The sequence below is a fragment of the Sminthopsis crassicaudata genome, chromosome 3, assembly GCF_048593235.1.
Source record: "Sminthopsis crassicaudata isolate SCR6 chromosome 3, ASM4859323v1, whole genome shotgun sequence".
NCBI lineage: Eukaryota > Metazoa > Chordata > Mammalia > Dasyuromorphia > Dasyuridae > Sminthopsis > Sminthopsis crassicaudata.
Window position 1 is genome coordinate 145,177,617 of NC_133619.1, and position 25,270 is coordinate 145,202,886.

Consider the following 25,270-nt stretch of genomic DNA (forward strand, 5'->3'; position numbering starts at 1 on the left):
TGCTATCCAGAATCTTTTTTTTTTTTTTTCTTTTCAGATAGACTACTAATTTTTCAGTTATCTCTTCTAGATCTCTTTTCCAGGTCAGCTATTTTTCTAATGAGTTATTTTACATTTTTTCCACTTCATTATTATTATTTTTTAATTTGTTTGATTGTTTCTTCATGTCTCATAGAATCATTAGCTTCCATTTGTCCTATTCTAGTTTTTAATGTTTTCTTCAGTTAGCTTTTGTATATCTTTTTCCATTTTGTTAATTCTATTTTTGAAGGTGTTGTTTTCTTCAGTGGATTTTTTTTTTAATTTGGCCAATTGTATTTTTTAAGGAATTGCTTTCCTTTTCCAAGCTATTGACTCTCTATTGTATATTTCGCATTTCTTTTTTCTCATTTTTTCTTTTACCTCTCTTATTTTCCTTTTAACATCTTTTCAAAGAACTTTAAAGAAGCCTCTTTGGACTTGAAACCCAATTCATATCACTCTTTGAAATTTCCTCTGTGGACATTTTGTCCTTATCTGAATTGGGAGTTGCTGTTTTGGTCTTCCCTGTCACTATAATAAATTTCCATGATCAAGTTTTTTTTTTTTTTTTTTTTTTTGTTTTTTTTTTTTTTTTTAATATAGCTCCTGTGGTAAAGGGGACACTGTCTCAAGCTTCCTGTGCAGTTCTAAGCCTTGGTTTTGAGAACAGGGGTCCCTTGTGTTTGCAGAGTGTAGTTTTGCCAGCTATTTTCAGCAACCACCTGGTTTCCCAGAGTTTGCCTTCAGAGCTGGGACTAGAGGCTGCCCCACTGATCTGCTCCTCTTCTAGCCAGGACCTATGGTCTCAATTGGTGATTTGCTGCGATTAATACACTCTCACAGGCTATCCCAGAGTCTGTCTGAGCTGAGCTGAATACTCTTTTCATCCCAATGAGAACAAGCTTTCTTGAAGTTTTTCCAATCTATCTTTAATTGGAGATTGGTTTCATTTCATCAAAGTCTTGGTTTCACATGGTTTTCAAAGGAAACTAGGGAGCCCAAGTAGATTCCTGGCTTCTCTCTGTCATCTTGGCTCCCCCCTAAATCTACAAGGCCTACTTAAGAGCAAAAGAACCACTTAAAGCTGAAATGATCATACACTATTCTTTCATGTTTGACTCAGGGTATAGCTAGGCTTCTAGACTGTACTCAGGCTCTCTGTCAAAACCTATCTATCTATATTGGACCTTATGAGTAACAATGGGCAAAGAGTGGAAGTGGTGACTAGAGAGGAAGAAATAAAATAAAGCTTATTTGGGGCTTTCCTGAACTAAGATGAGGAGAAGTGGTCACCAATCAGGAATGCTATGACCCAAAGGGTCAAAGTATCTTCTTAATTTCTACTACATAGGGTAATAACCAAGAGAGTTATTAGTTGCCATCCCTTTTTGTTTTCTTTAATACAGAGTTCTTTTCAAGCAAAAAAAGTGAAAACAAAAATTAGTTAAGACAAAAAAGGCAGGAATGAAAAATTTCTTTTTTCCCCTTATTGGGAAATGAAAATGGAGGCCAATGTATAGGTCTTACATCGTTCAACAAAACAAAGATTTCTTTATAAATACACACCCACACAGGGTCTTTCTTTGTATTTGCAGGGCTAAGTACAGTGACTAGTGTTCGTTAAATTTCATTTCAATTAATCCCCAAGCATTTATAAGAAATTTATTTTGTGCCAGAAATTGCTACCTGTTGGAGATACAAATACAAAACTAAAATAGCACTAGCCCACAAAGAACTTATATTTTCCAGGGAGGATATAGCATGTTCACAGAAACATTAATATGGAACGTAATTCATGTAAAACAAGTAGATCATGACTGGGAATAATAGAATTAATAACTGAGGAAGTCACAAGGTCTCTTGGGCCTAATGAGTAACTAGGAGTTATAAAAGGTTCAGGTGAAGAAGTTTCCAGATACAGGAAATAAAAGCTAGAATGATAAAAACATCTATTTTTTAGTCCTGTCCAGGTTCTTGTTTTTAAAAGTATTATAAGAATTCCCTCTCTTGATGATTATCTTTGAAAAAGAGAGTGGTCAGTGATAGCTATCATCTTAGAAAATAGAAGATTGTTATTCAGCATTCCTTCATGATGTTTATATTAAACAAAATTTAATGTGAGAGAAAAGGAAGCCACAAATCATACTAATTACTGTTAATAATTAATAAGTAAAAAAAAAATAAGGGAAGGAGTTATTTTGAGAGAAATTATCATCTGAAATTAGAAAAAAAAATTAAATGGAGATTTCTTCCTTTGATAACAAATTATCATTTTACAGATGAGAAAACTATGATTAAAGCGTACTACATCACTTCAACAGTCATAGAAGCTGTAACAAAATGCCTTACTAAGAACTTCACTGATTCACTAATGAATCCAGGAAAAGGTTCTATTTTCCTTCTTGCAAGAGTAGGTGTCTAAGCTAGTAAGCATACCCCTGAAGCACAAAAGCACCATCTTTTATTCCCTATCCAATAACAAAAGTCTCTCCCCTGCTTCCTTGATTGATTGGGTACTACAGAGGTTAGAGTCTACCCAAAGCCCCCAATTTCCCTGTATGGATCTCTAACCTTAATTAAGCTTCCCCTTGTCCCAACTTATTTGACATAGCTGGGTCTCTACCTTGATTCCTCATTAGCTGCGTACTATAGAGATTACAGGCTATTTAAAAAGCCTAATTTCTCTATGTGAGTCCCCCACATCTAATTACATTTTTTATTTGAATTTTCTTATTTTCTTATGTTTCTTACCCTAATTTATGTCTTCCATCCATTAGTTTTGTTTCCTCTTGTTCCATATCAGCTTAACCTTTAGATTCCATTTCTTAAGTTTGTTTCTTTTTTCTTTTCTTTTCTTTTCTTTTTTTTTAATGATTTTTTTTCATTTCTCTCTGTTTCTCTAATTTAAGTTTTGTAACTTTGGAAATTAAAACTCTCATTTACTTCTCACAGGCATGATACTGAGGTGGGATTTGAACTTGAAAGAGATAATTAATTCTAATATTAATAATAAACTATTGATTGAGATTAAGATTTTCTGTTTCCTCACTGCATAATCAACCCATTGTAGGTTTTTCAGACTGAATCTGAAAGATATTGCTGCTGATAGATAATATTGCCCAAATTCTGTTTTACATGTTTTTCAATCTTTCTATCTGCAGACCCCACCCACTGGGGGAAACATAGTTCTTATTAAAGAGTAAAAAGAGTAAAGGAGTAAAAATTTACCTAAGTAAATTCTAGCCCATTATGTTCTATCCAAGCAAGATCCCTTTGCTTAGATGCCCCAGGTTGAGGGTGGTCTGGAGTTAAAGTAACAATCACAATCATGGTCCTGGAGCATTTCATTAGAATAGGTCCATCTCACATTCATTTTCTTATTATTTTTTTTTTAATTTTAATTTATTTAAAGAAACAGAATAAAAAAAGGGAAAAGGAATACAAAACAAAATAAAAAGAACAAAAGAGAACATAGTCATGTTCAGAATATCAGGGAGGATTCTAAATATATAACAAATACCAGTTCGAGACAGTATATATATATTAGTAGAAGAAATTATATTTATGAGTATCCATCTTTTGTTTACTTCCCTATAATTGTTCTTTTATTCTCTGCTGCCCACCTTTTTTTTTTTTTTTTTTTTTTTTTACTTTATTCTTTATTCTGCCTTTCATCCTCTTCTCCCCCCCAAGAAGGCTAGGTAAGAAATGATATGTTAATGTATTTGTGTATATGTGCACATGTGTGTAGATATGTACATACTCATACACACAACATACTTAACCACACACATAATTATATCTTTCCTATTCCTTCTGATTATTTGCTTTAATTCTGCTCCTAAATTGCCTTTCTATTTCTTAGCCTCTCCTCACCCATGGATCCCTCCCTTGTCTTGCTATATCCTTTGCTTTCCTGTCTGCCCATCCACCCCCCATTATTTTTTTATCGATTTTATAGATTTATAGATTCTATCCTTCATACTATATATGTAATATTGGCTAATGCTTCTGTGTCTATTCATTTATATGACATAATTATTATTTTTACCTAAATTCTACCCCAGGCTTTCTTTTGAGCTGAAGTATTGTTGATGTCAATCTTAAAATACATGCTATACATTTGCCATGTAAAAACAAACAAACAATTTGTCCATTAAATTTGTCCTTGAAATTGATCTTTGATATCGGCTCTTATGTGTTAAATTTTCTATTAAGTTTGGGTTTAGTTAATAAAAAAGTCCTGAAAATTTGCAACTTTAATGAATGTCCATTTTTTCTCATTCAATATTCCCCCCCACCCCCTGAGGCTGGGGTTAAGTGACTTGCCCAGGGTCACACAGCTAGGAAGTGTTAAGTGTCTGAGACCAAATTTGAACTCCGGTCCTCCTGAATTCAAGGCTGGTGTCTCATTCAATATTTTAGATAATTTGCTGGATATTATACTTTTGTCCACTGTCCTGGTTCTTTTGATTTAGATCAATAAATATGATTCTAGGATTTGTGGACATTAATTGTGCTGCTGATAAATCCAGTATAATTCTAATTGTAGCTTCTGTATATTGGATTTTTTTTTTCTTATTTCTTGCAAAATTTTCTCTTTAATCTGGTTTTCTTGGACTTTCATATTTTCACTGGCTTCCTCTTGTCCGATTCTAATTTTCAAAGGGTTATTTTTGTCTTTGAAGCTTTAAGATATTCAAATGGAATCTGAGTGAAAAAAAATTAAATTGTCACTCTAATAGTTGTGATCTCACCAATATGATTATTCTGCCCATTAATACATATTATAACCTATTCATATCTTTAGGACTTCTCATGACAAACACACCATCAGTTGGGTTTATACTCTTAAGTCTTTCCATTTTGGGAGTTTTTCTCAAAGCTTTTATTCTACATCATCTTCAAAAGTCCAAGTCACTTTCATGCCACAATTAAGCATCAAAGTAGGTCTTCAGCAGTTTAGCAGATGGGGAAAATTGTATTATTCAAATTAAAAGTAATTTCCTTTCTTGAAACATGAATTGGTTGTTAGCAAAATCCTTATAAATGGCTTGATAATATAATACCATAACTAAAGATATAAAGGTACATTTTCTTTTTTATATTTCCATACTCACCAGGAATAGAGCACAAAGAAGGTAAATTTCTTTTGGAATGGCACTTTGTTTTTGTGTTTTATTTCTTTTCTAGATTCTTCCTTATATCGCCAACTAGCCATATGAATTGAAGCAAGTATATAGGTTTCATTTCATTTCTTTCTCTGTCAAATGAGAGAATTGGACTAGTTTATCACTTCTAGATCTACAATTTTAAGATATATGATGTCATGTACAACCAGAAGCAAGAGAGATTTATCAGGGTGATAAAAGCATGCATTGCCCAATCAAAGAGAACATGGAATCTCTATTCCTGGAAAGCATCAAAAAGGAAACAAATATTTATTTATCCTATATAATTTAGTTTTCTGAAAGCAGAGAGGCCAAATGAACTCTTGAGGTTTCTTTCTTTATGATATTCTGGTTCCAAGAAATATGATTAAACATTCTCTTGAATCTAGTTTTTCTGCACAGCTTACAAATCTATTTTTTTTTAAGGTATCATCTATGTCTCCTGTAGTGACAAACTATGGCAGAACCAGGTTGGCCAAAAGTCATTAGATTACAGATCAAAGATTTATAGTAAGTGTAGCGAGCTGTCGTCTCCAGAAGCTGCCGGATCACTCTCTGGGAAGAGATCTGCTGTGTCTACTCAAATCTCTCAGACAGATTCTTCTTCCTGTAGTGAACCATTGTCTCCATGCAGTTACTGTTAACTCTTGTCCAAAGAAGTGACTTCCCTTCCTGCAGAGAGCCGACTTCCCTGTAGTGCAGAGAGCCCCGTCAGGCCTGATGTAATGCAGAGACCCTCTTCTTGAATCCTGGCTCTGAATCTCCTCCAGCTCTTATCCTTCTCCAGGCCGATCTGCTCTCTGGGCCCAGTGCTGTCTCTTTTATCCTCCCAGAGAATGGGCGTGGGATAATGCAAGGGCTTCTGGGAAGAACCACCCCAGCCAATGAGCTTGCCCCCTCTATCAAGTCAACCTGAGTTCTCACCTTGTAATTGTCCAGAAAACCTGAATTCTCACCTTGTCACTGTCCAGACAACCTGAGTTCTCACTTAGTAATCCTAACAAGTAAGGGATCTCAGAGGTCAGAGTAGGTGCTTAATAAACACTATTGTAATAAATAATTAGTCCAAAATTTCCATGTTTCATGGATAAGGAAACTAATATTTCAAGAAGTTAAAAGGATGATAATGGATTACAAAACTTAAGAAAATAGATCAAATTACAATGTTAGTACCCTTTCCATAGTTCAATCAAATTAAAGCATTTGAGCAAGTGATGACCAGCTGTAATTACCTAGTTACTTGTGTAATACCAGAGAAACTGAGGCAGAGATTGGTTTTTAATCTTTAATGTACAGAGTTTAGGCTAGCCAACTGAATGGGACTCTTATCCAAAACATTGGGTTCAGATTAACCAAGGCAGGGAACTTATTTAGGGTTTTAGCTAACTAGGGTTTGCAAACAGAATACATAACCTGAGTATACAACAAAGGCAGATAAGGAGGGCAAGGACACTGGATGGGTGGACAAGCCATAATTCCAGGAAAGGATCATAACTTAATCCTGAAAAAGGATAGGGATCAAGATAAGAAGGTTAAGGGCAGGAGACCGCAAGGGAAGGGGAAATACTTAAATGGAGGGGAAATTATCCTAGCAAGGATCAAGATAATGTATCTGGAGTTTATGACACAATGGTATGTAAAGGTGATTGGAGCTCCAAAGTTTTTCCTAACTCAATCTTCCTAGTCCTAATGGAAAGGAAGGGAGGGCGGGTGGCTATGATCCCAACATACCCTTACTATAGGAATAATAGATGTCTGCTATGACCAAAAGCTATGGCATATATACACATCTCTACAAACACATCTACACACATATATACAAATATACATAAAAGAGAATGAAAGAGAGAAAGAAAGGCAGAGAGAAAGACATAGAGGCAGAGAAAAAGACAGAGAGAGAGAGAGAGAGAGAGAGAGAGAGAGAGAGAGAGAGAGAGAGAGAAGGAGGAAGGAAAGAGAGAGGGAGGGAGGGAAGGAAAGGCAGGGAAAGGAGGGAGTTTTTGTAACATTTTTTGCCATTGTACTTTTTGAAATAGGCTATTTTACATGAATAATTATAAAAGGGAATTTTTTCTACCCTTTCTTACCTCTCTCCTCTCTATACTTCTATAATTAGTCTCTATAATTAGGGTATCTAAAATGGAGTCAACATGGAACAATTAAAAAACCCTCCTTGTGTAGTTCAGGTTAAAAACCCTGCCTCTACAACTTATTAACTAGGAGTCCTTAACACACAGTAGCTCTCTGACCTTGGGCAAATCAATTAAATTTCTCTGGATTTCCATTTCTTTATCTGTTAGTTGGGAATAATATTTACTCTATCTACTCCCTAGGGCAACAGTGAGGATCAAGCAAGATAAGGAGTATTAAAAATATTTATAAGACATTAAGTGCTGTGGAGGATAATAAATTAGGCAGCTAGATGGCACAATGGATAGAGTGCTAGAATTGGAGTCAGAGAAACCTGAGTCCTCTGGCTATATGACCTTAGGCAAGGGAGGACTCCTTTAAGCTATAGCTTCCTCAGTAAAATAGAGATAATAGTAGAACCAATCTTACAGGTTTGTGGAGAGGATCCAATGAGAGTGTGCATAAAGTGCCTCAGAAATTTTAATGCTGAATAAATTCTAAGGTGTTATTGTTGTTGTTGAAAGAAGGGACCTGATTCAAACTATTCATTTTATAGTTATGACAACTAGTCCAAAATCTTTCAGTGGCTTTCCTACACAAGCTGTCAGTATCAAAGATCTCTGAATTCAGACAAGTGCTCTTTTTGCCTTCCTAGAGGCAATATCACCTTAGAATTATTATCATAAATTGTGGGATGAATGTCAGAAACATGGAGGAAAGTTTGGTGATTTTGAGTTTTCCAATTTTTACTCCTATTTTTCATTTCTGTAGTCTTTGTATGAGGGCCAATTCTGCAAAGAAAGACATTTTTAATTGAACGTACAATGGCTATTTCAGATACAACAGAGAAAACAAATTTTTGCTGGCTTGTTGAATAAGAAAGGATCTTGAAACATTTGAATAAATTCTGTTAGCATTCATTCAGCAAGGCTCAAGCATTCCCTCAACCCTATCTTCCTCAATCTTGTTCTGACACCCAGACTCTAGCTGTTCAACCTGTATAGATTCAGATTCAGATATGGAGTCAGATTCAAGAAGTATTTGGCAAGAAAGCTTGAGCATTTTTCAGGCAATTGTAAGGCTCAATACTTTTAAAATGAGTGCTAATTAAGAGTGACTGGTTTGACAACTAACCTTCTCTCTATCATCAGTCCCTTTGCCAACTTCATTCACTCACTCATGATTGCCCCTCACACAAACACACACACACATTTTTGAGGGGAGAAACCTATTTTTTTTTCATTTGTGTGGTTTCACAAGGTCCCCTCTGAAGCAGCTAACATGCATTTTAATTTCAGTCAAGATGAGTATAAAACAGTTCTCTTTAAAAGGCTAATTTTAAACTTCAAAATCTTTAGAGACCTAAATATGTTTTACAAAATCCTCTTCCATTTCTTTCCTCCAGCAAAGATCACACAGTGTTATGTTTCTGCCTGTAAAGGATTGGGTATGTAAATTGAAATAGGATATTTGAAGGCAGACACTATCTAGAAATAGACAAAAATGGTCACAAGGGTTCTTCTTCATTAAGACATTTTAGAATTTAGTACTCAGTATGAAGCTAATTTAAACTGAAAGAATTTTTGTACCTTGCTCCTAGAATAAGTTGTCTATAAATGCATAAAGTTTTACAAATGAGATGTGTGTGCTTCAGATATAGTGAGGTGTTCAGCACTAAGGGTACAGAACATTCCTTAAATATCTTCTTTGATGTTAGTTCCTGCAAATTAAGCATTAAAAATGAAAATACTGGAAACTCTAAGAAAAATTAGAGCAAGTAAAATATAATTTAATGAATCCCCATGTGTCACAAATGGTAGTTCAAATAATTTGATTTAAAAAAAAAAAGACTCTGTCTCTTATCCCCAAGATGTGATTCAAGCCAACTCAAATCCCTGTTGCTCTAGTATCCACAAGTCACATTGATTTCTCTTCCTCTGACCCCCAAAGAACTTATTATCTATTTCACTTACCTTGCAACTTAATTCTAAATTATCTTTAATTATTATCTAAACTATTTCATGTACATGCACATATGCAAGTGTTTGTCTTTTTTTTTTCATTAAGTCAAAAATCTCCAACTTCTCCTTTTGTAGATGAAGAAACAGAAGCAAAGAAATTTACCCAAGATCACAAAGGAAATGGCAAAAAAGAAATGAGATTTGAAGTGAACAAACTGTCAAGTGTACCATAGCTCCTGGACTATACTATACTTATTTCATAGATATAACATAATAAAGATAACTGGGTAGTAGAGCATATAAGCCCTGGGCCTGGAGAACATCAGAGATCAAATCCAGCTCAATACACTTACAAGCTGGATAATTCTGGCTAAGTCATTTACCTTCTATTTTCCTCAGTTGCCTCAACTGTAAAATTGTTATATTAATAGCAGCTACCTCCCAGGATTGTTTGTGAGGGTAAAATGAGATATTATTGTAAAGCACCTAGCAAAATTCCTACCACATGGCAAACAATACTATTTTAGTTGCTAATGCTGCCACCACCACTGCCACCTGATGTTCAGCCACTTTTCAATTGTATCCTACTCTTCATAACTCTGTTTGAATTGTTTTTTATATTGTTTTGTTTTTGTTTGTTTTTAGCAAAGATAATAGAATGGTTTTCCATTTTCTGCTGCAGCTCATTTTACAGATGAGGCAAACAACAATATTAAGTGATTAGACTAGGATCATACAGTTAATAAGAGTCACATTTGAACTTCCTTACTTTATGCCTTCCACTATATCCACTGAAGATACTACTACAGATACTACTATTACTACAATTACTACTACTAGAGATTTAAAATCATGATGGAATTAAGAAGTCACTTGGTCCACTGATACTCAAAGAAGTTATGTAATTTTCCCAAATTTATATTGGTAATAAATGACCAGGTTTTGAACACATCACCTGTTAATTCAAGTTTACTGTCACTTCCACTATACAGTGGTATATTTCCTTCTGTATTCTACATCCAATTTAATACTGTGCTCAAGGAATAAAAGTAACCAATAATATTTGTTGAAATGAAATCAATTGAATTAATAACTACAATGTAAAACAAGTTGAATACATTAGAACAGGGGTTCTAAAACTATGGCCTGTGGGCTAGATGCAGCCTGCTGAGGACTTTTATGTGGCCCGCCTGGTTATGGCAAATGGGCTGAGGAGTGGAGACAGAGTGTGAGCTTTTGTTTTTACTATAGTCCAGCCCTCCAACAGTCTGAGGGATGGTGAACTAGCCCCCTATTTAAAAAGTTTGAGGACCACTGCATTAAAAACAAATATCTAGCAATACAGTAAGAATCAGTTATCCATAATTTTTAAAAATCATAGAACCTTTTGAGTCACTTAGGTTACGCTCAAAAAAAAGAATCCTTCTGCAGTGTAACCTCCTTGAATTTTTTCCTAATTTTTGGTCTCCTATGGCCATGAAGCAGAATAAACAAAAGAAGACCTATACTGCTTTCTGCCCATTAAATTGGTTTTAAAAGAAAAGGGTCATGTGGGGAGAAGGATGACTTAAAATAGATGATAATTAATGTCCCTTACAACTCAAACATTTTATATTTATAAGGTTACCAAGCTGCCTCTTATTCAAAAAAAGAAACACCCTCTCCCAAAATTAAAAATCTTTCCATTTTATTTTAAAGTGAGTAAATCCTATAATTGAAAGTCCTTTGAGAACTCCATTAGAGAAACATTTTTAGTGTTATGGTTATTGCCACTTTAACCACTAATTGCATAAATGGCATATATTGATTTTATTGTAAAAATCAGTGAGTAGAAAAGAACATTTGAATAAAGCAGTTATCAGTCAAATGGTTAAGTGAATAAGATATGAAACTACGGGTGATGAATAAATACCTAAGATTAGAAAGAGGAAAAGGGAGAAGAAAGCTTGTATAATTTGGAGAAAGATAAAATTGCTATGTGTTTTTTTTATTCAGAGAATTTGAAAATTATATAATTCTTAGTAGTTATCAATAAGAGCTAATAATATGAAAGTTATGGCAACTTATGACCAATGCCATGTAACATAATATCATTAATTTTCCTGACTCCCTAAGTAAAGTTGTTTGAGGATCTCCAAGTGGGTTACTTGAAAGATAATGTAAAAAAGTCCAATACAGAATATACTTGTATGTGTGATTTTATGCATATGCTGTTTGGGAAAGTGGAGAGAAGAAAGGCCTATGATTTCATTGGTATAAGGATTCCTGTGAGAAACCCCCTGCCAATGAACCTTGACAACCCCTCTACAATATTAACTTAAGAAAGTTACTTGAAACATTGGGAGGTTGTTAATTATCCAGAACTGTATAAACAATATTTTAAAATATAGGACTTGAATTCCAGTCTTCTTCATGCTGTTTCTCTTTATTCATACACATATTTGTGAATATCCACATAGGAGCATATAGATGATTAGCCAAGCTGTCTTTATGTCAGCAGTGGTTATCAAATACTGCCTACTTCACAGAAACATTTGGAAAGCATAATTTGCCTTTTGAAGTTATTTCATTAGCCTCTACTAAAACTTTTAAACATTAATCCAAATATAATATGCATGTTTTTTGTTATGGTTTAATATCAAATCTTGGTCTGTAGGGAGCAATTGGAGCTGATGAACACCCACTGTTGAACACTTTCCTTTAAAGACAGATCATTTATAATAGAATATCATTGGAATTACTATGAAAAGCTTTAAGCCATTGATAAATAAAAAATACATATTCATGGGCCTATTTTTTAAGGACTTCTAAAGTTTAAGTGACTTAAATTATAAACATTAAATCATATATGATTCTTAGCAGTTTATCTAAATTTATTTTTAGTAGCAAAAGACAATTCAAACTCTTAAAACAGTAGACACAGATGATTTATCTGAAAAGGAATAAAAGTAATATCTCCAGTCTTTTTTTATTTGTTTTACATATTTCACATTTCTTTTTTCCCCCCTGAGGCTGGGGTTAAGTTACTTGCCCAGGGTCACACAGCTAGGAAGTGTTAAGTGTCTGAGAACAGATTTGAACTCGGGTCCTCCTGAATTCAGGGCTGGTGCTCTATCCACTTCGCCACCTAGCTGCCCCCATATTTCACATTTTTTTAAAATGTAATTCTTTTTTTTTTTTTTAATTTATTTATTTTTTTATTATTATATATATATTTTTTAATATTATCCCTTGTATTCATTTTTCCAAATTATCCCCCCCCCTCCCTCTACTCCCTCCCCCCATGACAGGCAATCCCATACATTTTACATGTGTTACAATATAACCTAGATACAATACATGTGTGTAAATACCATAAAATGTAATTCTTAAAACTGTACTGCAAGGTATATAACTTTCAGTTATGTTCAGTTGTTTTCAGTTGTGTCTGACTCTTCATGACCCCTTTTTGGAGTTTTCCAGACAAAGAAACTTAAGTGGGTTGCCATTTTCTTCTCCAGCTAATTTTTACAATTGAAAGTGAGGCAAACTGGGTCAAGTGACTTACTCAGGGTCACAGAGCTAATAAGTGTCTGAGGCTACATTTGAACTCAGATCTTATTGACTCTAGTCCTGACATTTTATCCATTGGGCTTAGCTGCCCTCTGTAAGGTCAGTAATATAGGTCTAATTATTCCCAATTTAGACTATACACACTCCTTCCTCTCTGAACCTTGTTTTGTTTTGTAAGCATTAGCAGTAGCACCTAAAGTATAGATCTTCTGGCTAAAAATGGAATACTATTTACCCTCCAAATTTGCCCAAAATTTTACAACACCAAACTCTTTCTTATATACAGTTTCCAAGACATGTTCCTAATTCACAGTGTTATTCCCATTTACTCTCCTGATCAAAGTGCTTTAATGGTTTCCTATTACCTATACAACACCTCTCCCTCCTCCTATCTCCCAATTGCTATCAAAGATATTTAAAAGATCATAAGTACCATTTGCAATAAAATATTTCCCCTTTAAATTCAGAACTCGCAAAAAAACAAACAAACAAACAACAAAAAAAACATATCATTAATAGGGAAAAGGAGAATATCTAGATCACATAAGTGGTCCTGCCCCTAAGATTCCAGGATCTGATTATAAATGAGCTTTCAACTTATCTTGCCTAGACCAGGCTTCTATATCATTTCCTGGCCATGTCTAGGCCCTGGTCCCCTTAATCCCCTTTCCCTCCATGCACACACTTGATGCATTATATTCTCTCATAAACTCCTTTTGAGTAGAGTGTTGGACCTGGCATTAGGAATACCTGAATTCAAATCTGATGTCATAAACTTACAAGGCAGGCAAATCACTTAACTTCTTTATTTATTCATTTATAATTTAAGATAATATATATTTACATATTTATTATCTATATATATATTATATATTAATTATTATTGTATAATATGTTGATTAATAATTATATATTTATAATATAGTATAATAAATATATATTTACAAAAATAGAAAATTTTACTTATTCAGTTATAAGATGAGGATAATAATTGCTCCTATCTCCCAGGGTTGCTGTGAGGACAAAATGATTTGAAATTTATAAACTTTGCAAAATTTAAGTCTCTGTATAAATAGAGTTCAAGGACTGTCATGCTTTCTAGTATTTGTATATCCAACATTTTACACAGTGCCTGACACATATTAAGTACCTAGTAAATGTTTTCAAATGTATTCACCTTTCTTGACAGGTACACTTAAACCATCTCATACTCAATCTCCTGGAATAGTGTGTCTTCTTTTATGAGCAGGCTCTTTTTAGTCTCCCTATGATGGTCCTCCTTCAGTAGCCACCATTTGAGGTCTCCTCATCTGGCTCCAAATGACTTTTTTTTAAATTTTGTTTCACATGACTCCCCTTCCTGTATTCTATGTTACAACCAGTATTATGACTTGTACCTTGATATCTTATACATCTGCCATTTGCAGATAATAATAATAGTTCCAACTGCCAAATGCCTCTTTTTTCAATGCCCATTTCCAGTGCCACATTGTCTATGAATTCTTTCTAGATATCACAAATAGAATAGGACCTCTTCTGCCTCAACTTCCCTAATGCATTTTCTCTGAATATTTGCCTTTAAATACATGACAAGTCTCATTGGAATATTAATCCTTAGTGAGCAATGGCAGTGTTCTTTTTTTCTTCTTTGTGTCCCTATCACCAAGAATAGATCCTTGTATATGATAGGCAAATCATACATATTGTTGAATTAAACTTTATATAATTATTTTATGATTTTAATATTACAAGGATCTATTATTTCATGGGGTGCACCCTTTAGGGTCACATAAACTTTTCACATAAACTTTTCTGTAATCTTCCCATCAGCTCTGTATAGTCATCTAAAAACTCCTAGTAGAACAGTTGTCTTAATCATCCATTTCAGAACAGATATACCACTGATTAGTACCATATAAATGATATATTAGATAATGATGCTTTGAGAGATAGCAATAGTCAGTGGTTCAGAGAGAAAAAAATTATAGATTACTATAGATCCATTACCAAAGTACTGGCTTGTGTGGAGGAGATAGGAATTCTTCACCAACAAGAAAATAATGATCATGTAGTTAAGAGAGAGTGAATTACTATTGAATGGAAACCCCTATGATGCCTAGCAAAATGCTTTGCAAATACCAAAAGTTTAATAAATGTTTGTTGATAGAGGTGGTTGTGGTGATGGTGGAGTGAAATCAATCAGAAAATGAATAAAGGTATTGACCATGGAGAAAACCAAGCTTAAATCATCATTGACCTAAGTAGCTTTCGGTAAAGGAGTCTTATTATACTGTGTCAAATGCTTTTACTTACCAAAGAACTAAACAGTAGATCAGGTGTGAAAAAGGAAAAAAAAAAAAAAAAAAAAAAAAAAAAAAAAACTTATACACAGATACATTTGCCAACAGCACTCCTGAAAGTCCTAGTTATCACCCCATTTTTTAGTATCTTTCAATGCTCAATTAATGCTTAGAGGCAACTATGCAGCATATGGTCTTGAGTAGCACTCACAACAGATTTCCCTTCTACTACCTGCACAGAGCAATGGAGAATAACTGAAGCATCTCCACACTCACCCTGAGAAGACAGTTCTAATGTTAATCGTGCTTCAATTTTCTTCTTCAGACAGAACTAGCAAATCATTAGACGAGTGCAGTTAAGAAATAAATGCATTTCTATGTGTTAATACTGCTTTTAAAATCTCTTTGCATTCTTAGTGCTGGAATGAGTATTCTGTTGTTTTAGAGCAATTAGTTTCCCATATTATTTTGCAAAGATATGAGCCCCAGCTGCTGCCATGAAAATGCAGGCAGACATGAGCTCAGTTTTATTTATTTATTTATTTTTTATTTTAATAGCAGACAAGTTGATTTCTCCTTTGCCCATCATGGCATTTCCAGTGAGTGGAGAAATAATTTATGAGCTTTTGCAATGATGGCAAATGAGTTGTCTACCAATCATAACAAACATTTCACTTTCTGGATATTACATGGCAAACTCCATTGCCAATTTCATGCCATGAACAAATAACTGTAGGGCAAGATAATTAAGTTTGTGGTGACTTAATAAAACTCTTCCACTAGTATGAGACTGGTAGAATTAAAGAACAGTCAAAACCATTATGATTTAGTATTGCTTTATGCTAGAGAAAACGTTCTATTCATCATTTCTGCGTACATGAGGTATTTCACACAAGTTGTTAAATCAATAAGAATTATGAGGACTGCTATTATAGAATATACATGGTCTACAAAAAATGAAATTAATTCTTGCTATGATATGAGTAGAAAGACTGCTGGATTTGGAATTTTAAAATCTATGTTTGAATCCTACTCCTCTCAGTTAACTTTGGGTCTCTGTTTCTGTCTGTCTCTCCAAGGTGCTTAGAACTGAATGGCATTTTGAGACTGCTAGGTAAACATGGTTAACACAGCGATATTCATATTTTTATAGCATATCTTCAGTCCATGTATTAATAATTGTGGACCAACTTGCCTAACAAAATCACTGTCACCTTTAATATTTCAACATCATTAAATTTTCCCTTCTGACTTCAGTTCTTTCTTCTAAAACATTCTGATGCTCAATGCAGCTCCATAGTAGTCACCATTCAACTGCTATAAACTTTCTGCTCATTCAATGTCTATTAACATCAACTATATTAACATCAACTCTGAAGTATGGAATATTAAATATACTAAAAGTCCATGTGATTTTAGAGATTCTGTAATGAAATGTTAAGTTATATAATTTGATATTTGAGGTCCTTAGCAACTCTAAGATTCTCTGATACAAATCCTACACCAATATGGATAGACAGAGAGACAGACATAGATAGATAGATAGATAGATAGATAGATAGATAGATAGATAGATAGATAGATAGATAATTTTGGCCATTTGCATGTAAATTAAGAAAATAATTGAAATATTTGAATTAGCTACAATAAGGGAACCAGAAAGAAATTCATAATGTTTTGGAAGTTGCATGAATTTTTCCCTAAACTTTTTGCTTCCTGTTATTTTCTTATAGTCAAGTCTTCAGCAGTGTACCTAGTCTTTTTGTTCTCATCCATTGCCACAAACATACAGAGTTTGGATATACAAACTACTTCAATCATTTTGAGAGATTGATTCTTTTGCATAACTAATTATTTGACACAAATAATTATTTAAGCAAATAGTCATCATAGCTATATTTGTTTAATTTTAAGTATTGAAATCATCCAGTTTACACCTCACTTATGTCTCTCTTATTCATAAATTGTTCATCTACTCATGTCTGATAAATATTTCATGTTCTTTCTTGCAAATATGTTTATATCTAGGTCATGTATCAATTTTGATCTTATTTTGACAAATAGTATGAGTTATTGGTTTATGCTAAATTTGGGCCATATTGTTTTATAGCTTTCCCAACAATGTTTTACCAAATAATTTACCAAAATTTTAAGTCTTCATACTAATCAAATATAAGATTATTATGTTTATTTGCTACTGTAAACTGTATAACTACTCTTTTCCACTGATCTACCTATTTTTTCACCAGTACTACATAGTTTTGACAATTACTTCTTTATAATGCAATTTAAGATCCAGTACCACTAAACCTCCTTCCTTTAAAGTTAAGTAAGTAGTCAGTGAATAAGGAGTTAAGCAAAACATTTAACCTTGTTTTGCTTACAGAGATACAGCCTGAGTTTGTAATTCTGAATACTCCTTTATCAAGTTTAATATTCAATATTTAAATAACTCTGTCTCACATCTCCCTTCTTTTCCATACCTGCCACCATTCTTGACATTTCCTTCATTTATTTTCTCTGCTACTAGCTCTGAACAGAAGTTGGCCTTCTTTATATTTGTAACTCTCACTCCAAAGTCAACCTGAAACATTTCTTCTCTTCTTAAAAAAATCATGTTAAGTTCCTTTAACCCTCGTTAATTGAACTTGAAGTGCCAAGGCCATCCTTTCCCACTCAAGAATTAAAAAACACTGTATAAACAACATGACAGTGAGGACACAAGAAATAGCAAAATATTTTTTACCAGTAAATTATTTTTTATGCTCAATGCACCATCACATCTGAATGTTTTATAATGAGATGTGTTTTTAGTAGTACTATAATTGTCACACTAACATTTCCTTTTTCAAAATACATTTGGTTTTGAAGTGATTGTTATAGTACAGTGCCATGTGTATCTCTCTGCTTCTTAATATGAATAAGAAGGTCTCTTTTCTAACTCATGATTAAAATTTAGGTGTGTAGAAATTCAGATTAATTAATACTTTCTACTATCTCATTATTTATTGGTACCTTAGATATTTACTCTATCAAAAAAAAAAAAAACTCAGTAGTATTACATTTTTAAAATTTCTTCTTATTTCCATCACTTCTTCCATCCTCTTCAGATTTCCAAAATGCTTGAAAAAAAGCTCTTTCAAAATTATATGGCTTCATATATCAATATACATGCATCCACAACTATCAGAATATTTAAAAGGTTGTCTAGAACAAATATATATTTCCCTCCCTTTGGAACAGATTGGATACTAATGGAAGTTTTATAACATAACTTAGAAAACTATCACAGATACAATTTTTGGGTACTTAGACCTGTAAAACATATATAGAACTAGTTAGTCTATTGGTACCTTCAAGGAACTTTGGTTTTGCTTTATATTACAGTTATTTGTATAGGTGCTTTTTATTCTCTACTGGATTATAGTGTCTTTGAGGGAAAGAATGATATTGTATTCATCTTAGTATTTGTCCAAGCTATTAAAGTGTTCTGCACAAAGGTAGATAGATATAAAGCATAGTGCATTTATTAGGTATTTGGCTGGAGCTAGGATGATGCTAAATGTTTGGCATTTAAAAATAAGCAAGATAGAACCTGCCCTCAGGTAGCTTATATTCTAATCTAAAGGAAGAAGATAACACTTTTGAAAAGAGAAGAGTAAGGAAATTACTTGGTAGTCCCTTTGAATGGTGATAAAGTAAATGCTAAGCAAGATAAGCTAAAAAAATTCACCTATCTGAGGCAGACTAATGAGAGAATCCAAGATGAGGATGGTGGACTAGATTTATAGTGAATAGAGAGGAAAAGGCTAGGATTTACATGGTAAATAATAAATATATAATGAGTTGAATTGAGGTCAAGAGGCAGTTTTCACCCATTGTTACACTAATGAGTCCCTTTAGTGATCTTTGTGCAACTTTTTTAACTTCCTTATGCTTTTCTTCCTCTCATTATAAAATGGAATACATCCCTAGAAGCCTATATAAAATTCTCAGAGGTTTGAGAGATGATGCAAAGAAATTATTATAGATCAATGGCAAATTTTCCATTAAAAATTATTTGTATTGCATAATGTCAACCTTTTGCCACCAAATTTACACTTCAGTATCTACTGTTCATTATATTTCAAGCGTTATCCTTAAACTATATATAATGTATATATATATATATACATATATATGTATATATATACATACATATATGTATATGTGTATGTATATATATATAAATATATAAATATATATATATATATATATATATATATATATATATATATATATATATATATATATATATATATATATATATATATACATTCCTTCATTGATCCATTCACCAAAACTTTTTTATTAGGCTTCTAATTTAAGAAAAAGTATTCAGCACTGGCATATGCAAAGGAAGATGAGATACATCCAATTTAAGATTGGGAAAAGATCTCAGAAACCAAATAGTCCAACTCCTGATCTTACAAGTGAATTTAAGTAACAAATGTTCAAATCTCAGAGACAGGATTTGACCCTCAGTCTTCTGATTCTAAAACTAGGGTTATTTCAGTTGAACCATACTTCTTCCTTAGTCTTGTATTCAATTTTCTTTTAATTAGGATTGTGTAAACAAGTTAAAGAGACTGATTTCTCAAACCAGATGTAAAAATTAATCTCACTTACCTTTAGTCAAGCTCAAGTTTAATAAAGATAGAGAGCAAAACACCATAATCATCCACATTTAAATACAAGGAGGATAGTTATTCTGGAAAATCCCAAACTCAGTTTACCCCAAAATACCCAAAATGAGGTAGAAAAATTCATGAAACTGGGGAGTTGTCCAGTAAGAATCCACAGGTCAGACTATCTTTGAGTCAAGGTACAAAAGCTTTATTATGATGTCATAAGGACAACTAAGTTGTCCTTAGTCCAACTAGCATTTTACAAAGGGAAAGTGAGGACCTTTTGTAGGAAAGCACTCAAAATCAAGTTATGCTAATTATGCTAGTAGCTGGCTTTAGAAAGTCAACTGGTCATTAAGGAATGTTTATACAAAATAAACTTGGGAGTTGACAGCTATAGCTTGGCCTTCTTATTGTTTAGTGTAATTGGGTGTCAGTTCAAGATAGCTCTATTTGTATAGAATAATCCTGTCAATATAAGAAATTCAACTTGGGCCCATTTAGTTGGGGCCTACCTAAATACAGGGTCGCTACCAGGGGCATTGTCTTTTGCTGGGATCTATTCAGTTCATCAGTTTGAAATGGAACTTTCTGATGGATTCTGGGAAACATAATGGGTATAAATCAACTTTGATGGGAAACATCAGCTAGATGACCCAATGAAAAAAAGTACTGGGACTGGAGTCAGAAAGATTTAAGTTCAAATTTAACCTTAAATATTACCTAAGTGACTATAGGCTTATAGTTAAAAATACCTGAGCTGAAATGTAGCCTTAGACACTTAGCTATTTATCTATGATTTTGGGCAAGTCACTTGACCACTGTTTGCCTAAATTTCCTCAAATGTAAGATGGGGATAATGATATCACCAAGCTAGTAGAGTTGGTTAGAGTATCAAATGAGATAATATTGTAAAACTTAGCACATTGCCTGTCACATAGGAAGACACTTAAGTATTTCCTTCATTCCCCCCTTCCTTCCTTCCCTCCTTCCTTCCCTCCTTCCTTCCCTCCTTCCTTGCTTCCTTCCTTCCTTCCCTCCTTCCTTGCTTCCTTCTTTCCTTCCTCCCTTTCTTGCTATCCAAAAATCATAAATATATTCTATAAAATATCTCTCAGGGTTGTCAATCAATAAACATTGATTAAGTGCTTACTATGTGTCAAGTTCGTTGCTGAATGCTGGAGATATAGACAGTCCTTACCATCAGCAAGCTCACAATCTGATGGGAAAGACAATATGCAAACAATATATCCAAAGTTATACACAGGGCAGAGAGGAAATAATTAACAGAAGAAAGATACTAGAATTAAGAGAGGTTGGGAAATGCTTCTGTAGCAGATGGGATTTTAATTTTGGCTTAAAGGAAGCCATGGAATTTAGAAGTCAGAAGGTAATATGAGATATTTCTAAAGCACTTTGCAAACTTTAAAATACTATATAAATTCTACTATTGTTATTATTAGTAGTATTAATTTTAGTACTACAATGGAAAATCATAATGCTTACTGTTTTTGTGCCTACAAGCAAATTAACATTTACTTGAATGACCATAAAATGCTAAGAGCTTCCTAGTCATATCTTTAGCCTTATCTCCTGAGACCATGGCCTTTATGCCTACAAATGATTTCAACACAGAAGTGGCAAGAAAAAATAGCTTCTAATGCCCACTTGGGGGACCAGTCATTTGCAACAAGGACACTTACTTCCCTACTCACTGAAGACAGTCAGGAGCCAGACAGTTATTTTATCTCCATGATATTTGACTAACTCCCTCCTCAGAAGAGGCTCTAAATGACATTTTCGTCTGCCAGCCCTCCTGGTTAAAGGTTGAGTTTATCAAATAAACAAGAGGAAAATCAATTACATTTCACACAGAAATTGCTGAATGTCTGTGTCATGAGTAGGAGATTCAGAAGCCTAGACTGTCAACCTTTTGCCCAGAGAGAGTAAGGCAGTGTACAGGGATAACAGGTGTTACAATTATTCTAAATATTTCTGAGGAAACACGCTGGATGGCAGTCTTATTTTCACCTTATTGTATGAGATCTGGAGGGAACTTTGCATTAGGAAATAATTTAGGGCTAGGAGAGGAAAACTACAAAAACTAAAGCAAAAGACTAAGCCCTAAAAGATGATGAGCTTCATATTAAGCCCTGGAAAGTTTTCCCACAGCCAGGTAGCACATTTAAGCCATTTTACTCACCTCTGTGTAAACCCTACTTTTTTTTTTTTTTTTTTTTTTTTATTCTTTCTTTCTGGATGCTACACAGTAGGTGCTAAAGAGCTATGGCTCCTTTAGAGTTAGATCTGAAATGCAAGTACATCAAGGCCCATCTGAAACCATAGGCCCAATTATCAGTCCATTCTCATAGCATGCTGACTGTTCAGGTCAAGGTGCCCAGCTTCTCCCTGCCAATACAATAGGCAGCTTATCTAAATTTAGCTTATCTGAGCTTACCTAAACAAGACAAGAAGTCAATTCTTTTCAAATCGAACTCTAAAGATTTTACCATTAGTGAATTAGACTCCCCCTCCCCCATCCACCACCTCCTTCCCCTGAGAAGGAAAATGCTTCTAAAATAACCACACAGATTCATGCTATATGAGCCCTAGCAGCCTCAAGGAGTTTTGCTTAAAATTGTTTTTTAATTAAGTGTCACAGTCAAGAAAGCTATGGAACATGGGATGCAGAAGAATTTAAATCTTCCTGAGCAGGTATATATAGTTAGTAGATTTTTTTTTTTTAATTCTCCCAAAGTGTCTTCTATCTACCTACACTTTCTAATTTACTCTTTATTTACCTTGTTACTTCCTAAATTTCCCAGAAACCCTTTGACCTCATTTTAATGGGGTTTGGATCATTATATAGATTTCTGTATTCTCTTCCCTTATCTTCCTTTTTTCTCCTTTTATTTTTCTTTCCTTTTTGACACAATGAATATTTGTAGACTCCATGAAAATATGGATAAGCCAAAGTATGGATTAGTTGTTGGGAAGAGAAGTTAATATCAGTAAAGCATTAAGGGCTAATTTTTGTTGTTATTTTTAACACATACAAAAAAATTCAAATATTATCAGCTGGGCACATACCCAAATTCCCAAGAAGAAGAAAAAATTCTGGTCATGTCCAATAACAACTAGAAGATTAATACTAGGAAAATCTTTATGCTAGAAAAGAATTCAGAAACTGTGTAGACCTAAATATCAAAGGAAAAAGAAATTATTTTAGATTTGCTCAGTGTTGCATGGTGTCAAATAACAATTAATGTTCCAACATTTCTCAAGGAGTTCTTCATAATGCTTCAAATATCATTCTTTAATGAAGCGATAAATACTAGTGATTTCACATCAATACTATCAAAATGTCTCCTTTACACATCCTCTTGTTCTCACACACATCAGAAAAAAACAACTTTAAAAAATCATCTTCCTTTCTAAAAATTTCTAACTTTTTCTTTCACTACAACCAATGATCATGGCCTCTTCTGGCTTGTTTAGGGTTTTAACCATCCATTTAATTTCTCCCCTTAACTCATACATCTTCAATCTCTCCTTTCTCCAGCCCCATAAGTTTATAGTATGACTGGAGTTCCCTTATTTTAAAAACAATGAACAATACAAAATGCCATGCTTCAATGTTGTCTTTACATCCCTTTAACTTTCCAAATGCTTGAAAATAGAGTATACAGGCCATTAGATTCCTTGTTCTGTTTTTGCCATTCCCAATGTTAAACCATAACTAGACCTCATTAGAAGTCTTGTAAAACCACTTGAGAACCAGACATTCTCCTTATCTTATACTCTGAAGTGGAAATCCAATATATTTTTTTTTTCATATATCACCCTCTTAACTAGCTATTCTCCTTTTATCTTTTGAAGCCCAGATTTTCCATATTTAAAAAGTGATGAAAACACTCTCTAACTCCATAAGGTTTTTACTTTCTTTCTAGGACTACATAATCAGCATCTTTGTATTCTGGATAACTTCTTGTAACATCATTTAGTCCCACATAAAGCTCCAAAAGTAGTTAATGAATACTCCTCAATTTTGTGAAGTTTAGCTTCTTCTGTCATCTTATTGATGTTGTTGTTCATCTTTTGTTCTTAAAGAACCAGTGACATTATGTTTTTACACATGCTTTTTTTAGATTTATGTATAGTAGAGGTACCCAAAGTCAAACACATCAGTTGTTCCCTTACAGTCATAGAAATCCAATGGCAAGACAAAAGTCAAGATGACTGGTGATGACTAGGGATGCAGTGGATGACCTGGGCCTCTGAGGCCAATTTACTACAATGACAATCTGCTCACCTAACTTGATAATTCTCTCTTGAAATCCATCAATAACTTATTTGCTAAATCTTGTGGCCTTTTCCTTAGTTTTCATCTTTGATTTAATGCAGGATTTGACAATATTAATTACCTCTTCTATAAAACTTTCTACTTAATAATCCTGAATTTTTTAGGGTCTCTATTGAGCAGCAATCTTTTTTTTTCTTCCTATTTCTATTTCTCTATCACTTGTATCTTTTGTTTTCTTCTTCTGAATAATTGGTATAGACTATAGAGAATGCCTCAACCAAAATATTAGAAATTTCTCCCTATATTTATTGTTCCTTAAGTGCTGTTAATCATATTTTCACCCTCCAGTTCTTAAATATCTTCAGTTGTAAGCCCAGATTTTTGATATTTAACCAATTCCACCCTTTGGCTGTTATACCACTTAATTTCCATGCTCTGACATGGGTAGCATTTTTAACTCTTGCATACTGAAGAGTTTAAAGATTCCTTTCCTTACATTTAAATTATTTTTTTTTCATTTTATTACCTATCATCTTCATATTTATATGTAGAAATATATAGGATGAGTAACATTGCTGACTTCTTATTGTAAGTTTTCTCCTTGTCCACTCTTCTAGCATTGTTCTTTTTCTCTTCCTACAACTCTCTGTGGTATCTCATGTTGTGGAGGTAAAATCTGACTTTTCTCACCTCCGACTTTATGAGTGGATTCTGCAGATCTCATTTGTTATTAGATGAATTTCATCCATCACTTGTAAAAAATCCATCATCTATATATTTGTGCTCTATTCAACAAGTTCAAATTTTATTCTCAAATCCCATTTTCACAACCAAATGAACATTTTTCAAACTTTTTTTCTTTAGAAACCTATCTCCAATCAATAGCTATGTTAAATGCATAAACTTTGTACCCAAGTTATATAAGTTTCTTGCTGAAGACATTCTAATCCTCATAAATCATTTCTAGATTCTTACTAGCAGTATCTTTTTTTCCTAAATGAATAGCCTGAAGTATATTTTGGTTTGACCACTCTCAAGAGATTCCATCATACATAGGATAAAGTCCCTGGGTACAGCATAGACCTACCAAATGATTAAAGGTGGCAAAATGGTTGAATTAGCTATTTACTCTTCTTAGCCACATTAAATAAATGTGGTGGTACCT

General features: G+C 33.5%; 1 long non-coding RNA gene across 1 annotated transcript in view; it reads right to left on the reverse strand.

Moving 5' to 3' along the window:
• LOC141564939 (uncharacterized) overlaps nt 1-19,943 on the reverse strand; it is a 173,331-nt gene extending 153,388 nt beyond the window's left edge. Inside the window, exon 1 of the long non-coding RNA XR_012488818.1 lies at nt 19,804-19,943. This is a non-coding gene — a long non-coding RNA (uncharacterized LOC141564939). The remainder of the gene's footprint in view (nt 1-19,803) is intronic.
• Between the last annotated feature and the right edge of the window lie 5,327 nt (nt 19,944-25,270).